Source organism: Orcinus orca, chromosome 3 (assembly GCF_937001465.1).
Source record: "Orcinus orca chromosome 3, mOrcOrc1.1, whole genome shotgun sequence".
In the NCBI taxonomy this organism is placed as follows: domain Eukaryota; kingdom Metazoa; phylum Chordata; class Mammalia; order Artiodactyla; family Delphinidae; genus Orcinus; species Orcinus orca.
In genome coordinates, this window is record NC_064561.1 from 39,601,091 (window position 1) to 39,619,525 (window position 18,435).

Sequence of the window (18,435 nt, forward strand, 5' to 3'; positions counted from 1 at the left end):
CCTGTTTGGCCCAGTTTGCAATTTCTGCGGAAGATGAACAGGAATAGGGAGAACCAATGAGAGACTAGCTGGAGGTGTCTGGACGGGCAAATTTAACTCTCATTTCCCACCAGGAAGAGGAATTAACCAAAGGCTCAGCATGCCGTGCCGGATCCAGATTAGGGCCTGAAGCAATCCTGCGGTGTTGCGGCCAGCTCACAAGAAAGCGAGTTGAATAAAGGAGCTCAGGGGCACTGTAATTCACAAACCTGCAGAGTTATAAATGACAGCTATCATCCAACAATATACTGAAGTAAGGCTGCCAAGAGGACTTGAAAGCGGGGCAGAATTGCAGGAAACCGATTTCAGGAGGTAGACTGGAATTGCATTTAAAGCATAGGAAAAGAGGCAGAACGTCGAAAATGATGCACTTGTCCAAAAAGGGCGTATGCGTTTTTTCCTGAATATATTCAGGAAAAAACGCATAAGCCCTTTTGGCCAACCAAGCAAGCTTGCAAAGGAAATCTGCACTACAATGAAGTCTCACTTCCCCCCGGTCAAAAGGGCCATCTGAAAAAAGTGTAAAATCCAGAAAGGCAGGACAGGCCATGGAGAACTGGGAGCCTTGTTATGCTGTCGGGCGGGATGTAAACTGCCAACAGCCACTCGGGAGAAGTGTATGGTGTTTCCTGAAACATCTTAAAAACAAAGCAGCAGAGCCTAGGGCACTTCCACTTATGGTCCTATAGCTTAGGGAAATTAAAATAAAAAAGACACAGCCACCCCAAAGTTTGGGACGGTTCTGTTTACAAGAACCTCATTTACGGTACAAGTTCAATATCGAATAAAGTGAAAAATGGATAAAGAAGTTGTGGTACTTACGTACAATGCAATATCACTCAGCAATGAAATCTATGTCATCAGGCCCATAGCAGCATAATGAGTGGATTCAGGTATGATGATTCTAACTGAAATAAGTCACACAGAAAAAGAAACATCATAAGATATCACTAATACACGGAATGTAAACTTGGCTCCACAGGAACTGAATTACAAAACAGAACAGGGTCTCAAATTTAGAAAACCAACTTATGCTTGCTTAAGGGGAAAGGTGAGTTGTGGTGCTGCACAAAACCAGAGATTGAAATGAGAACAGATAAAGTTCCTTAAGCCATATATATAATAGACAAGATCTACTCATTGCTCAACGAAATGGACTCAACACCCCATATTAATCACCTAAGAATGTACCTGACTAGTAAGTATCTTAAAACCTATGGATTGCTATGTCTCTGAAAGAGAATCAAGTGTGTGTACAGGGGCATGAACGCAGCAGTGATAGGATTGGAGATGTTCGGTGAGCAATTGAAGACCCTTTGAAGTCATATTGCATGGTACCCATTCCACGGGTCTCAACTCTCCAGGTTTAAGGGATTCTTCCTTCAGCTAAAACATGCATGTGGAACCCAGAGTATGATCAACCGTGTGATCGGGAGACGTGTTCAAATATGTCTCAGTGTCCGTCCCCTGGTGCTCGGGTGCAACATTCCAGACGCTTTACTAACACTCTCCTGACTTGGAGAGTCAGTGCCTTTAACCTCCTGTTTGGCCCAGTTTGCAATTTCTGCGGAAGATGAACAGGAATAGGGAGAACCAATGAGAGACTAGCTGGAGGTGTCTGGACGGGCAAATTTCACTCTCATTTCCCACCAGGAAGAGGAATTAACCAAAGGCTCAGCGTGCCGTGCCGGAACCAGATTTGGGCCTGAAGCAATCCTGCGGTGCTGCGGCCAGCTCACAAGAAAGCGAGTTGAAGAAAGGAGCTCAGGGGCACTGTAATTCACAAACCTGTAGAGTTATAAATGACAGCTATCGTCCAAAAGTATACTGAAGTAAGGCTGCCAAGAGGACTTGAAAGCGGAGCAGAATTACAGGAAACCGATTTCAGGAGGTAGACTGGAATTGCATTTAAAGCATAGGAAAAGTGGCAGAACGTCGACAATGATGCAGTTGGCAAAAAAGGGCGTATGCGTTTTTTCCTGAATATATTCAGGAAAAAACGCATACGCCCTTTTTTGCCAACCAAGCAAGCTTGCAAAGGAAAACTACACTACAATGAAGTCTCACTTCCCCCCGGTCAAAAGGGCCATCTGAAAAAAGTGTAAAATCCACAAAGGCAGGACAGGCCATGGAGAACTGGGAGCCTTGTTATGCTGATGGGCGGGAGGTAAATTGCCAACAGCCACTCTGGAGAAGTGTATGGTGTTTCCTGAAACATCTAAAAAACGAAGCAACATAACCTAAGGCACATCCACTTATGGTCCTATAGCTTAGGGAAATTAAAATAAAAAAGACACAGCCACTCCAAAGTTTGGGACGGCTCTGTTTACAAGAACCTCGTTTACGGTACAAGTTCAATATCGCAGAAAGTGAAAAATGGATAAAGAAGTTGTGGTACTTACGTACAATGCAATATCACTCAGCAATGAAATCTATGTCATCAGGCCCATAGCAGCATAATGAGTGGATTCAGGTATGATGATTCTAACTGAAATAAGTCACACAGAAAAATAAACATCATAAGATATCACTAATACACGGAATGTAAACTTGGCTACAAAGGAACTGAATTACAAAACAAAACAGGGTCTCAAATTTAGAAAACCAACTTATGCTTGCTTAAGGGGAAAGGTGAGTTGGGGTGCTGCATAAAACCAGAGATTGAAATGAGCACAGATAAAGTTCCTTAAGCCAAATATGGAATAGACAAGAGCTACTCCTTGCTCAACGAAATGGACTCAACACCCCATATTAAAGGCCTAAGAATGTACCTGACTAGTAAGTATGTTAAAACCTATGGATTGCTATGTCCCCGAAAGAGAATCAAGCATGTGTACAGGGGCATAAACGCAGCAGTGATAGGATTGGAGACGTTCGGTGAGCAAATGAAGACCCTTTGAAGTCATATTGCCTGGTACCCATTCCACGGGTCTCAACTCTCCAGGTTTAAGGGATTCTTCCTTCAGCTAAAACATGCATGTGGAACCCAGAGTATGATCAACCGTGTGATCGGGAGACGTGTTCAAATATGTCTCAGTTCTCGTCCCCTGGTACTCGGGTGCAACATTCCATACGCTTTACTGACACTCTCCCGACTTGGAGAGTCAGTGCCTTTAACTCCTGTTTGGCCCAGTTTGCAATTCCTGCGGAAGATGAACAGGTATAGGGAGAACCAATGAGAGACTAGCTGGAGGTGTCTGGACGGGCAAATTTCACTCTCATTTCCCACCAGGAAGAGGAATTAAGCAAAGGATCAGCGTGCCGTGCTGGAAACAGATTAGGGCCTGAAGCAATCTTGCGGTGTTGCGGCCAGCTCACAAGAAAGTGAGTTGAAGAAAGGAGCTCAGGGACACTGTAATTCACAAACCTGCTGAGTTATAAATGATAGCTATCGACCAAAAATATACTGAAGTAAGGCTGCCAAGAGGACTTGAAAGCGGGGCAGAATTGCAGGAAACCGATTTCAGGAGGTAGACTGGAATTGCATTTAAAGCTTAGGAAAAGAGGCAGAACGTCCACAATGATGCACTTGGCCAAAAAGGGCATATGTGTTTTTTCCTGAATATATTCAGGAAAAAACGCATACGCCCTTTTTGGCCAACCAAGCAAGCTTGCAAAGGAAATCTGCACTACAATGAAGTCTCACTTCCCCCCGGTCAAAAGGGCCATCTGAAAAAAGTGTAAAATCCAGAGAAGCAGGACAGGCCATGGAGAACTGGGAGCCTTGTTATGCTGATGGACGGGATGTAAATTGCCAACAGCCACTCTGGAGAAGTGTATGGTGTTTCCTAAAACATCTAAAAAACAAAGCAACAGAGCCTAGGGCACTTCCACTTATGGTCCTATAACTTAGGGAAATTAATATCAAAAAGACACAGCCACCCGAAAGTTTGGGACGGCTCTGTTTAAAAGAACCTCGTTTACGGTACAAGTTCAATATCGCAGAAAGTGAAAAATGGATAAAGAAGTTGTGGTACTTACGTACAATGCAATATCACTCAGCAATGAAATCTATGTTGTCAGGCCCATAGCAGCATAATGAGTGGATTCAGGTATGATGATTCTAACTGAAATAAGTCACACAGAAAAAGAAACATCATAAGATATCACTAATACACGGAATGTAAACTTGGCTACACAGGAACTGAATTACAAAACAGAACAGGGTCTCAAATTTAGAAAACCAACTTATGCTTGCTTAAGGGGAAAGGTGAGTTGGGGTGCTGCATAAAACCAGAGATTGAAATGAGCACAGATAAAGTTCCTTAAGCCAAATATGGAATAGACAAGAGCTACTCCTTCCTCAACGAAATGGACTCAACACCCCATACTAAACGCATAAGAATGTACCTGACTAGTAAGTATCTTAAAACCTATGGATTGCTATGTCTCCGAAAGAGAATCAAGCATGTGTACAGGGGCATAAACGCAGTAGTGATAGGATTGGAGACGTTCGGTGAGCAAATGAAGACCCTTTGAAGTCATAATCCCTGGTACCCATTCCACGGGTCTCAACTCTCCAGGTTCAAGGGTTTCTTCCTTCAGCTAAAACATGCATGTGGAACCCAGAGTATGATCAACCGTGTGATCAGGAGACGTGTTCAAATATGTCTCAGTTCTCATCCCCCGGTACTCGGGTGCAACATTCCAGACGCTTTACTAACACTCTCCCGACTTGGAGAGTCAGTGCCTTTAACCTCCTGTTTGGCCCAGTTTGCAATTCCTGCGGAAGATGAACAAGAATAGGGAGAACCAATGAGAGACTAGCTGGAGGTGTCTGGACTGGCAAACTTAACTCTCATTTCCCACCAGGAAGAGGAATTAACCAAAGGCTCAGCATGCTGTGCCGGAACCAGATTCGGGCCTGAAGCAATCCTGCGGTGTTGCGGCCAGCTCACAAAAAACCGAGTTGAATAAAGGAGCTCAGGGGCACTGTAATTCACAAACCTGCAGAGTTATAAATGACAGCCATCGTCCAAAAATATACTGAAGTAAGGCTGCCAAGAGGACTTGAAAGCGGGCCAGAATTGCAGGAAACCAATTTCAGGAGGTAGACTGGAATTGCATTTAAAGCATAGGAAAAGAGGCAGAACGTCGACAATGATGCACTTGGCCAAAAAGGGCATATGCGTTTTTCCCTGAATATATTCAGGAAAAAACGCATACGCCCTTTTGGCCAACCAAGCAAGCTTGCAAAGGAAATCTGCACTCCAATGAAGTCTCACTTCCCCCCGGTCAAAAGGGCCATCTGAAAAAAGTGTAAAATCCAGACAGGCAGGACAAGCCATGGAGAACTGGGAGCCTTGTTATGCTGATGGGCGGGATGTAAATTGCCAACATGCACTGGGGAGAAGTGTATGGTGTTTCCTGAAACATCTAAAAAACAAAGCAACAGAGCCTAGGGCACTTCCACTTATGGTCCTATAGCTTAGGGAAATTAAATTCAAAAACACACAGCCACCCCAAAGTTTGGGACGGCTCTGTTTACAAGAACCTTGTTTACGGTACAAGTTCAATATCGCAGAAAGTGAAAAATGGATAAAGAATTTGTGGTACTTATGTCCAATGCAATATCACTCAGCAATGAAATCTATGTCATCAGGCCCATAGCAGCATAATGAGTAGATTCAGGTATGATGATTCTAACTGAAATAAGTCACACAGAAAAAGAAACATCATAAGATATCACTAATACACGGAATGTAAACATGGCTCCACAGGAAGTGAATTACGAAACAGAACAGGGTCTCAAATTTAGAAAACCAACTTATGCTTGCTTAAGGGGAAAGGTGAGTTGGGGTGCTGCATAAAACCAGAGATTGAAATGAGCACAGATAAAGTTCCTTAAGCCAAATATGTAAAAGACAAGAGCTACTCCTTGCTCAATGAAATGGACTCAACACCCCATATTAAACCCCTAAGAATGTGCCTGACTAGTAAGTATCTTAAAACCTATGGATTGCTATGTCTCTGAAAGAGAATCAAGCGTGTGTACAGGGGCATAAACGCAGCAGTGATAGGATTGGAGAGGTTCGGTGAGCAAATGAAGACCCTTTGAAGTCATATTGCATGGTACCCATTCCACGGGTCTCAACTCTCCAGGTTCAAGGGATTCTTCCTTCAGCTAAAACATGCATGTGGAACCCAGAGTGTGATCAACCGTGTGATCGGGAGATGTGTTCAAATATGTCTCAGTTCTCGTCCCCTGGTATTCGGGTGCAACATTCCATACGCTTTACTAACACTCTCCCGACTTGGAGAGTCAGTGCCTTTAACCTCCTGTTTGGCCCAGTTTGCAATTCCTGCGGAAGATGAACAGGAATAGGGAGAACCAATGAGAGAGTAGCTGGAGGTGTGTGGACGGGCAAATTTAACTCTCATTTCCACCAGGAAGAGGAATTAACCAAAGGCTCAGCGTGCCGTGCCGGAACCAGATTAGGGCCTGAAGCAATCTTGCGGTGTTGCGGCCAGCTCACAAGAAAGCGAGTTGAAGAAAGGAGCTCAGGGGCACTGTAATTCACAAACCTACAGAGTTATAAATGACAGCTATCGTCCAAAACTATACTGAAGGAAGGCTGCCAAGAGGACTTCAAAGTGGGGCAGAATTGCAGGAAACCGATTTCAGGAGGTAGACTGGAATTGCATTTAAAGCATAGGAAAAGAGACAGAACATCGAAAATGATGCAGTTGGCCAAAAAGGGCGTATGCGTTTTATCCTGAATATATTCAGGAAAAAATGCATACGACCTTTTTGGCCAACCAAGCAAGCTTGCAAAGGAAATCTGCACTACAATGAAGTCTCACTTCCCCCCAGTCAAAAGGGCCATCTGAAAAAAGTGTAAAATCCAGAAAGGCAGGACAGGCCATGGAGAACTGGGAGCCTTGTTATGCTGATGGGCAGGATGTAAATTGCCAACAGCCACTCTGGAGAAGTGTATGGTGTTTCCTGAAACATCTAAAAAACAAAGCAACAGAGCCTAGGGCACTTCCACTTATGGTCCTATAGCTTAGGGAAATTAAAATCAAAAAGACACAGCCACCCCAAAGTTTGGGACGGCTCTGTTTACAAGAACCTCGCTTACGGTACAAGTTCAATATCGCAGAAAGTGAAAAATGGATAAAGAAGTGGTGGTACTTACGTACAATGCAATATCACTCAGCAATGAAATCTATGTCGTCAGGCCCATAGCAGCATAATGAGTAGATTCAGGTATGATGATTCTAACTGAAATAAGTCACACAGAAGAAGAAACATCATAAGATATCACTAATACACGGAATGTAAACTTGGCTACACAGGAAGTGAATTACGAAACAGAACAGGGTCTCAAATTTAGAAAACCAACTTATGCTTGCTTAAGGGGAAGGATGAGTTGGGGTGCTGCATAAAACCAGAGATTGAAATGAGCACAGATAAAATTCCTTAAGCCAAATATGTAATAGACAAGAGCTACTCCTTGCTCAACGAAATGGACTCAACACCCCATATTAAATACCTAAGAATGTACCTGACTAGTAAGTAACTTAAAACCTATGGATTGCTATGTCTCCGAAAGAGAATCAAGCGTGTGTACAGGGGCATAAATGCAGCAGTGATAGGATTGCAGAGGTTCGGTGAGCAAATGAAGACCCTTTGAAGTCATATTGCATGGTACCCATTCCACAGGTCTCAACTCTCCAGGTTCAAGGGTTTCTTCCTTCAGCTAAAACATGCATGTGGAACCCAGAGTATGATCAACCGTGTGATCAGGAGACGTGGTCAAATATGTCTCAGTTCTCATCCCCTGGTACTCGGGTGCAACGTTCCAGACGCTTTACTAACACTCTCACGACTTGGAGAGTCAGTGCCTTTAACCTCCTGTTTGGCCCAGTTTGCAATTCCTGCGGAAGATGAACAAGAATAGGGAGAACCAATGAGAGACTAGCTGGAGGTGTCTGGACGGGCAAACTTAACTCTCATTTCCCACCAGGAAGAGGAATTAACCAAAGGCTCAGCATGCTGTGCCGGAACCAGATTAGGGCCTGAAGCAATCCTGCGGTGTTGCGGCCAGCTCACAAAAAACCGAGTTGAATAAAGGAGCTCAGGGGCACTGTAATTCACAAACCTGCAGAGTTATAAATGACAGCCATCGTCCAAAAATATACTGAAGTAAGGCTGCCAAGAGGACTTGAAAGCGGGCCAGAATTGCAGGAAACCGATTTCAGGAGGTAGACTGGAATTGCATTTAAAGCATAGGAAAAGAGGCAGAACGTCGACAATGATGCACTTGGCCAAAAAGGGCATATGCGTTTTTCCCTGAATATATTCCGGGAAAAACGCATACGCCCTTTTGGCCAACCAAGCAAGCTTGCAAAGGAAATCTGCACTGCAATGAAGTCTCACTTCCCCCCGGTCAAAAGGGCCATCTGAAAAAAGTGTAAAATCCAGAAAGGCAGGACAGGCCATGGAGAACTGGGAACCTTGTTATGCTGATGGGCGGGATGTAAATTGCCAACAGCCACTCTGGAGAAGTGTAAGGTGTTTCCTGAAACATCTAAAAAACAAAGCAACAGAGCCTAGGGCACTTCCACTTATGGTCCTATAGCTTAGGGAAATTAAAATCAAAAAGACAGAGCCACCCCAAAGTTTGGGAAGGCTCTGTTTACAAGAACCTCGTTTACGGTACAAGTTCAATATCGCAGAAAGTGAAAAATGGATAAAGAAGTTGTGGTACTTACGTACAATGCAGTATCACTCAGCAATGAAATCTAAGTCATCAGGCCCGTAGCTGCATAATGAGTGGATTCAGGTATGATGATTCTAACTGAAATAAGTCACACAGAAAAAGAAACATCATAAGATATCACTAATACACGGAATGTAAACATGGCTCCACAGGAAGTGAATTACGAAACAGAACACGGTCTCAAATTTAGAAAACCAACTTATGCTTGCTTAAGGGGAAAGGTGAGTTGGGGTGCTGCATAAAACCAGAGATTGAAATGAGCACAGATAAAGTTCCTTAAGCCAAATATGTAAAAGACAAGAGCTACTCCTTGCTCAATGAAATGGACTCAACACCCCATATTAAACCCCTAAGAATGTGCCTGACTAGTAAGTATCTTAAAACCTATGGATTGCTATGTCTCTGAAGGAGCATCAAGCGTGTGTACAGGGGCATAAACGCAGCAGTGATAGGATTGGAGAGGTTCGGTGAGCAAATGAAGACCCTTTGAAGTCATATTGCATGGTACCCATTCCACGGGTCTCAACTCTCCAGGTTCAAGGGATTCTTCCTTCAGCTAAAACATGCATGTGGAACCCAGAGTATGATCAACCGTGTGATCGGGAGATGTGTTCAAATATGTCTCAGTTCTCGTCCCCTGGTACTCGGGTGCAACATTCCATACGCTTTACTAACACTCTCCCGACTTGGAGAGTCAGTGCCTTTAACCTCCTGTTTGGCCCAGTTTGCAATTCCTGCGGAAGATGAACAGGAATAGGGAGAACCAATGAGAGACTAGCTGGAGGTGTGTGGACGGGCAAATTTAACTCTCATTTCCCACCAGGAAGAGGAATTAACCAAAGGCTCAGCGTGCCGTGCCGGAACCAGATTAGGGCCTGAAGCAATCCTGCGGTGTTGCGGCCAGCTCACAAGAAAGCGAGTTGAAGAAAGGAGCTCAGGGGCACTGTAATTCAGAAACCTACAGAGTTATAAATGACAGCTATCGTCCAAAACTATACTGAAGGAAGGCTGCCAAGAGGACTTGAAAGCGGGGCAGAATTGCAGGAAACCGATTTCAGGAGGTACACTGGAATTGCATTTAAAGCATAGGAAAAGAGACAGAACATCGAAAATGATGCAGTTGGCCAAAAAGGGCGTATGCGTTTTATCCTGAATATATTCAGGAAAAAATGCATACGCCCTTTTTGGCCAACCAAGCAAGCTTGAAAAGGAAATCTGCACTCCAATGAAGTCTCACTTCCCCCCGGTCAAAAGGGCCATCTGAAAAAAGTGTAAAATCCAGAAAGGCAGGACAGGCCATGGAGAACTGGGAGCCTTGTTATGCTGATGGGCAGGATGTAAATTGCCAACAGCCACTCTGGAGAAGTGTATGGTGTTTCCTGAAACATCTAAAAAACAAAGCAACAGAGCCTAGGGCACTTCCACTTATGGTCCTATAGCTTAGGGAAATTAAAATCAAAAAGACAGAGCCACCCCAAAGTTTGGGACGGCTCTGTTTAAAAGAACCTCGTTTACGGTACAAGTTCAATATCGCAGAAAGTGAAAAATGGATAAAGAAGTTGTGGTACTTACGTACAATGCAATATCACTCAGCAATGAAATCTATGTCATCAGGCCCATAGCAGCATAATGAGTACATTCAGGTATGATGATTCTAACTGAAATAAGTCACACAGAAAAAGAAACATCATAAGATATCACTAATACACGGAATGTAAACTTGGCTACACAGGAACTGAATTACAAAACAGAACAGGGTCTCAAATTTAGAAAACCAACTTATGCTTGCTTAAGGGGAAAGGTGAGTTGGGGTGCTGCATAAAACCAGAGATTGAAATGAGCACAGATAAAGTTCCTTAAGCCAAATATGTAATAGACAAGAGCTACTCCTTGCTCAACGAAATGGACTCAACACCCCATACTAAACGCCTAAGAATGTACCTGACTAGTAAGTATCTTAAAACCTATGGATTGCTATGTCTCCGAAAGAGAATCAAGCATGTGTACAGGGGCATAAACGTAGTAGTGATAGGATTGGAGACGTTCGGTGAGCAAATGAAGACCCTTTGAAGTCATAATCCCTGGTACCCATTCCACGGGTCTCAACTCTCCAGGTTCAAGGGTTTCTTCCTTCAGCTAAAACATGCATGTGGAACCCAGAGTATGATCAACCGTGTGATCAGGAGACGTGTTCAAATATGTCTCAGTTCTCATCCCCTGGTACTCGGGTGCAACATTCCAGACGCTTTACTAACACTCTCCCGACTTGGAGAGTCAGTGCCTTTAACCTCCTGTTTGGCCCAGTTTGCAATTCCTGCGGAAGATGAACAAGAATAGGGAGAACCAATGAGAGACTAGCTGGAGGTGTCTGGACTGGCAAACTTAACTCTCATTTCCCACCAGGAAGAGGAATTAACCAAAGGCTCAGCATGCTGTGCCGGAACCAGATTAGGGCCTGAAGCAATCCTGCGGTGTTGCGGCCAGCTCACAAAAAACCGAGTTGAATAAAAGAGCTCAGGGGCACTGTAATTCACAAACCTGCAGAGTTATAAATGACAGCCATCGTCCAAAAATATACTGAAGTAAGGCTGCCAAGAGGACTTGAAAGCGGGCCAGAATTGCAGGAAACCGATTTCAGGAGGTAGACTGGAATTGCATTTAAAGCATAGGAAAAGAGGCAGAACGTCGACAATGATGCACTTGGCCAAAAAGGGCATATGCGTTTTTCCCTGAATATATTCAGGAAAAAACGCATACGCCCTTTTGGCCAACCAAGCAAGCTTGCAAAGGAAATCTGCACTCCAATGAAGTCTCACTTCCCCCCGGTCAAAAGGGCCATCTGAAAAAAGTGTAAAATCCAGACAGGCAGGACAAGCCATGGAGAACTGGGAGCCTTGTTATGCTGATGGGCGGGATGTAAATTGCCAACATGCACTGGGGAGAAGTGTATGGTGTTTCCTGAAACATCTAAAAAACAAAGCAACAGAGCCTAGGGCACTTCCACTTATGGTCCTATAGCTTAGGGAAATTAAATTCAAAAAGACACAGCCACGCCAAAGTTTGGGACGGCTCTGTTTACAAGAACCTTGTTTACGGTACAAGTTCAATATCGCAGAAAGTGAAAAATGGATAAAGAATTCGTGGTACTTATGTCCAATGCAATATCACTCAGCAATGAAATCTATGTCATCAGGCCCGCAGAAGCATAATGAGTGGATTCAGGTATGATGATTCTAACTGAAATAAGTCATACAGAAAAAGAAACATCATAAGATATCACTAATACACGGAATGTAAACTTGGCTACACAGGAACTGAATTACAAAACAGAACAGGGTCTCAAATTTAGAAAACCAACTTATGCTTGCTTAAGGGGAAGGATGAGTTGGGGTGCTGCATAAAACCAGAGATTGAAATGAGCACAGATAAAGTTCCTTAAGCCAAATATGTAATAGACAAGAGCTACTCCTTGCTCAACGAAATGGACTCAATACCCCGTATTAAACCCCTAAGAATGTACCTGACTAGTAAGTATCTTAAAACCTATGGATTGCTAAGTCTCCGAAAGAGAATGAAGCGTGTGTATAGAGGCATAAATGCAGCAGTGATAGGATTGCAGAGGTTCGGTGAGCAAATGAAGACCCTTTGAAGTCATATTGCATGGTACCCATTCCACGGGTCTCAACTCTCCAGGTTCAAGGGATTCTTCCTTCAGCTAAAACAAGCATGTGGAACCCAGTGTATGATCAACCGTGTGATAGGGAGATGTGTTCAAATATGTCTCAGTTCTCGTCCCCTGGTACTCGGGTGCAAGATTCCATACGCTTTACTAACACTCTCCCGACTTGGAGAGTCAGTGCCTTTAACCTCCTGTTTGGCCCAGTTTGCAATTCCTGCGGAAGATGAACAGGAATAGGGAGAACCAATGAGAGACTAGCTGGAGGTGTCTGGACAGGCAAATTTAACTCTCATTTCCCACAAGGAAGAGGAATTAACCAAAGGCTCAGCATGCTGTGCCGGAACCAGATTAGGGCCTGAAGCAATCCTGCGTTGTTGCGGCCAGCTCACAAAAAACCGAGTTGAAGAAAGGAGCTCAGGGGCACTGTAATTCAAAAGCCTCTAGAGTTATAAATGACAGCTATCGTCCAAAAATATACTGAAGTAAGGCTGCCAAGAGGATTTGAAAGCGGGCCAGAATTGCAGGAAACCGATTTCAGGAGGTAGACTGGAATTGCATTTAAAGCATAGGAAAAGAGGCAGAACCTCGACAATGATGCACTTGGCCAAAAAGGGCATATGCGTGTTTTCCTGAATATATTCAGGAAAAAACGCATATGCCCTTTTGGCCAACCAAGCAAGCTTGCAAAGGAAATCTGCACTGCAATGAAGTCTCACTTCCCCCCGGTCAAAAGGGCCATCTGAAAAAAGTGTAAAATCCAGAAAGGCAGGACAGGCCATGGAGAACTGGGAACCTTGTTATGCGGATGGGCGGGATGTAAATTGCCAACAGCCACTCTGGAGAAGTGTACGGTGTTTCCTGAAACATCTAAAAAACAAAGCAACAGAGCCTAGGGCACTTACACTTATGGTCCTATAGCTTAGGGAAATTAAAATCAAAAAGACAGAGCCACCCCAAAGTTTGGGAAGGCTCTGTTTACAAGAACCTCGTTTACGGTACAAGTTCAATATCGCAGAAAGTGAAAAATGGATAAAGAAGTTGTGGTACTTACGTACACTGCAATATCACTCAGCAATGAAATCTAAGTCATCAGGCCCGTAGCAGCATAATGAGTGGATTCAGGTATGATGATTCTAACTGAAATAAGTCACACAGAAAAAGAAACATCATAAGATATCACTAATACACGGAATGTAAACATGGCTCCACAGGAAGTGAATTACGAAACAGAACAGGGTCTCAAATTTAGAAAACCAACTTATGCTTGCTTAAGGGGAAAGGTGAGTTGGGGTGCTGCATAAAACCAGAGATTGAAATGAGCACAGATAAAGTTCCTTAAGCCAAATATGTAAAAGACAAGAGCTACTCCTTGCTCAATGAAATGGACTCAACACCCCATATTAAACCCCTAAGAATGTGCCTGACTAGTAAGTATCTTAAAACCTATGGATTGCTATGTCTCCGAAAGAGAATCAAGCGTGTGTACAGGGGCATAAACGCAGCAGTGATAGGATTGGAGAGGTTCGGTGAGCAAATGAAGACCCTTTGAAGTCATATTGCATGGTACCCATTCCACGGGTCTCAACTCTCCAGGTTCAAGGGATTCTTCCTTCAGCTAAAACATGCATGTGGAACCCAGAGTATGATCAACCGTGTGATCGGGAGATGTGTTCAAATATGTCTCAGTTCTCATCCCCTGGTAGTCGGGTGCAACATTCCATACGCTTTACTAACACTCTCCCGACTTGGAGAGTCAGTGCCTTTAACCTCCTGTTTGGCCCAGTTTGCAATTCCTGCGGAAGATGAACAGGAATAGGCAGAACCAATGAGAGACTAGCTGGAGGTGTGTGGACGGGCAAATTTAACTCTCATTTCCCACCAGGAAGAGGAATTAACCAAAGGCTCAGCGTGCCGTGCCGGAACCAGATTAGGGCCTGAAGCAATCTTGCGGTGTTGCGGCCAGCTCACAAGAAAGCGAGTTGAAGAAAGGAGCTCAGGGGCACTGTAATTCACAAACCTACAGAGTTATAAATGACAGCTATCGTCCAAAACTATACTGAAGGAAGGCTGCCAAGAGGACTTGAAAGCGGTCCAGAATTGCAGGAAACCGATTTCAGGAGGTAGACTGGAATTGCATTTAAAGCATAGGAAAAGAGACAGAACATCGAAAATGATGCAGTTGGCCAAAAAGGGCGTATGCGTTTTTTCCTGAATATATTCAGGAAAAAACGCATACGCCCTTTTGGCCAACCAAGCAAGCTTGCAAAGGAAATCTGCACTGCAATGAAGTCTCACTTCGCCCCGGTCAAAAGGGCCGTCTGAAAAAAGTGTAAAATCCAGAAAGGCAGGACAAGCCATGGAGAACTGGGAGCCTTGTTATTCTGATGGGCAGGATGTAAATTGCTAACAGCCACTCTGGAGAAGTGTATGGTGTTTCCTGAAATATCTAAAAAACAAAGCAACAGAGCCTAGGGCACTTCCACTTATGGTCCTATAGCTTAGGGAAATTAAAATAAAAAAGACACAGCCACACCAAAGTTTGGGACGGCTCTGTTTACAAGAACCTCGTTTACGGTACAAGTTCAATATCGCAGAAAGTGAAAAATGGATAAAGAAGTTGTGGTAGTTACATACAATGCAATATCACTCAGCAATGAAATCTATGTCGTCAGGCCCATAGCAGCATAATGAGTAGATTCAGGTATGATGATTCTAACTGAAATAAGTCACACAGAAAAAGAAACATCATAAGATATCACTAATACACGGAATGTAAACTTGGCTCCACAGGAACTGAATTACAAAACAGAACAGGGTCTCAAATTTAGAAAACCAACTTATGCTTGCTTAAGGGGAAGGATGAGTTGGGGTGCTGCATAAAACTAGAGATTGAAATGAGCACAGATAAAGTCCCTTAAGCCAAATATGTAATAGACAAGAGCTACTCCTTGCTCAACGAAATGGACTCAACACCCCATATTAAATACCTAAGAATGTACCTGACTAGTAAGTATCTTAAAACCTATGGATTGCTATGTCTCCGAAAGAGAATCAAGCGTGTGTACAGGGGCATAAATGCAGCAGTGATAGGATTGCAGATGTTCGGTGAGCAAATGAAGACCCTTTGAAGTCATATTGCATGGTACCCATTCCACGGGTCTCAACTCTCCAGGTTCAAGGGATTCTTCCTTCAGCTAAAACATTCATGTGGAACCCAGTGTATGATCAACCGTGTGATCGGGAGATGTGTTCAAATATGTCTCAGTTCTCGTCCCCTGGTACTCGGGTGCAACATTCCATACGCTTTACTAACACTCTCCCGACTTAGAGAGTCAGTGCCTTTAACCTCCTGTTTGGCCGGGTTTGCAATTCCTGCGGAAGATGAACAGGAATAGGGAGAACCAATGAGAGACTAGCTGGAGGTGTCTGGACGGGCAAATTTAACTCTCATTTCCCACCAGGAAGAGGAATTAACCAAAGGCTCAGCATGCTGTCCCGGAACCAGATTAGGGCCTGAAGCAATCTTGCTTTGTTGCGGCCAGCTCACAAAAAACCGAGTTGAAGAATGGAGCTCAGGGGCACTGTAATTCACAAACCTACAGAGTTATAAATGACAGCTATCGTCCAAAACTATACTGAAGGAAGGCTGCCAAGAGGACTTGAAAGCGGTCCAGAATTGCAGGAAACCGATTTCAGGAGGTAGACTGGAATTGCATTTAAAGCATAGGAAAAGAGACAGAGCATCGAAAATGATGCAATTGGCCAAAAAGGGCGTATGCGTTTTTTCCTGAATATATTCAGGAAAAAAAGCATACGCCCTTTTGGCCAACCAAGCAAGCTTGCAAAGGAAATCTGCACTGCAATGAAGTCTCACTTCCCCCCGGTCAAAAGGGCCATCTGAAAAAAGTGTAAAATCCAGAAAGGCAGGACAGGCCATGGAGAACTGGGAGCCTTGTTATGCTGATGGGCGGGATGTAAATTGCCAACAGCCACTCTGGAGAAGTGTACGGTGTTTCCTGAAACATCTAAAAAACAAAGCAACAGAGCCTAGGGCACTTCCACTTATGGTCCTATAGCTTAGGGAAATTAAAATCAAAAAGACAGAGCCACCCCAAAGTTTGGGACGGCTCTGTTTACAAGAACCTCGTTTACGGTACAAGTTCAATATCGCAGAAAGTGAAAAATGGATAAAGAAGTTGTGGTACTTACGTACAATGCAATATCACTCAGCAATGAAATCTATGTCATCAGGCCCATAGCAGCATAATGAGTACATTCAGGTATGATGATTCTAACTGAAATAAGTCACACAGAAAAAGAAACATCATAAGATATCACTAATACACGGAATGTAAACTTGGCTACACAGGAACTGAATTACAAAACAGAACAGGGTCTCAAATTTAGAAAACCAACTTATGCTTGCTTAAGGGGAAGGATGAGTTGGGGTGCTGCATAAAACCAGAGATTGAAATGAGAACAGATAAAGTTCCTTAAGCCAAATATGTAATAGACAAGAGCTACTCCTTGCTCAACGAAATGGACTCAACACCCCATATTAAATACCTAAGAATGTACCTGACTAGTAAGTATCTTAAAACCTATGGATTGCTATGTCTCCGAAAGAGAATCAAGCGTGTGTACAGGGGCATAAATGCAGCAGTGATAGGATTGCAGAGGTTCGGTGAGCAAATGAAGACCCTTTGAAGTCATATTGCATGGTACCCATTCCACGGGTCTCAACTCTCCAGGTTCAAGGGATTCTTCCTTCAGCTAAAACATGCATGTGGAACCCAGTGTATGATCAACCGTGTGATCGGGAGATGTGTTCAAATATGTCTCAGTTCTCGTCCCCTGGTACTCGGGTGCAACATTCCATACGCTTTACTAACACTCTCCCGACTTGGAGAGTCAGTGCCTTTAACCTCCTGTTTGGCCCAGTTTGCAATTCCTGCGGAAGATGAACAGGAATAGGGAGAACCAATGAGAGACTAGCTGGAGGTGTGTGGACGGGCAAATTTAACTCTCATTTCCCACCAGGAAGAGGAATTAACCAAAGGATCAGCATGCCGTGCCGGAACCAGATTAGGGGCTGAAGCAATCCTGCGGTGTTGCGGCCAGCTCACAAGAATGCGAGTTGAAGAAAGGAGCTCAGGGGCACTGTAATTCACAAACCTGCCGAGTTATAAATGACAGCTATCGTCCAAAAATATACTGAAGTAAGGCTGCCAAGAGGACTTGAAAGCGGGGCAGAATTGCAGGAAACCGATTTCAGGAGGTAGACTGGAATTGCATTTAAAGCATAGGAAAAGAGGCAGAACGTCGACAATGATGCACTTGGCCAAAAAGGGCGTATGCGTTTTTTCCTGAATATATTCAGGAAAAAACGCATACGCCCTTTTGGCCAACCAAGCAAGCTTGCAAATGAAATCTGCACTGCAATTAAGTCTCACATCCCCCCGTCAAAAAGGCCATCTGAAAAAAGTGTAAAATCCAGAAAGGCAGGACAGGCCATGGAGAACTGGGAGCCTTGTTATGCTGATGGGCGGGATGTAAATTGCCAACAGCCACTCTGGAGAAGTGTATGGTGTTTCCTGAAACATCTAAAAAACAAAGCAACAGAGCCTAGGGCACTTCCACTTATGGTCCTATAGCTTAGGGAAATTAAAATCAAAAAGACACAGCCACCCCAAAGTTTGGGACGGCTCTGTTTACAAGAACCTCGTTTACGGTACAAGTTCAATATCGCAGAAAGTGAAAAATGGATAAAGAAGTTGTGGTACTTACGTACAATGCAATATCACTCAGCAATGAAATCTAAGTCATCAGGCCCGTAGCAGCATAATGAGTGGATTCAGGTATGATGATTCTAACTGAAATAAGTCACACAGAAAAAGAAACATCATAAGATATCACTAATACACGGAATGTAAACATGGCTCCACAGGAAGTGAATTACGAAACAGAACAGGGTCTCAAATTTAGAAAATT

The 18,435-nt window shown here is 43.8% G+C and overlaps 1 long non-coding RNA gene across 3 annotated transcripts in view; it reads right to left on the bottom strand.

Annotated features, from left to right (window-relative positions):
* The window catches only part of LOC125964095 (uncharacterized), a 183,493-nt gene that overhangs the window by 60,275 nt on the left and 104,783 nt on the right, over window positions 1–18,435 (bottom strand). For all 3 annotated transcript variants that reach the window (XR_007476750.1, XR_007476749.1, XR_007476748.1), the window contains exon 2: window positions 8,758–8,843. This is a non-coding gene — a long non-coding RNA (uncharacterized LOC125964095). The remainder of the gene's footprint in view (window positions 1–8,757; window positions 8,844–18,435) is intronic.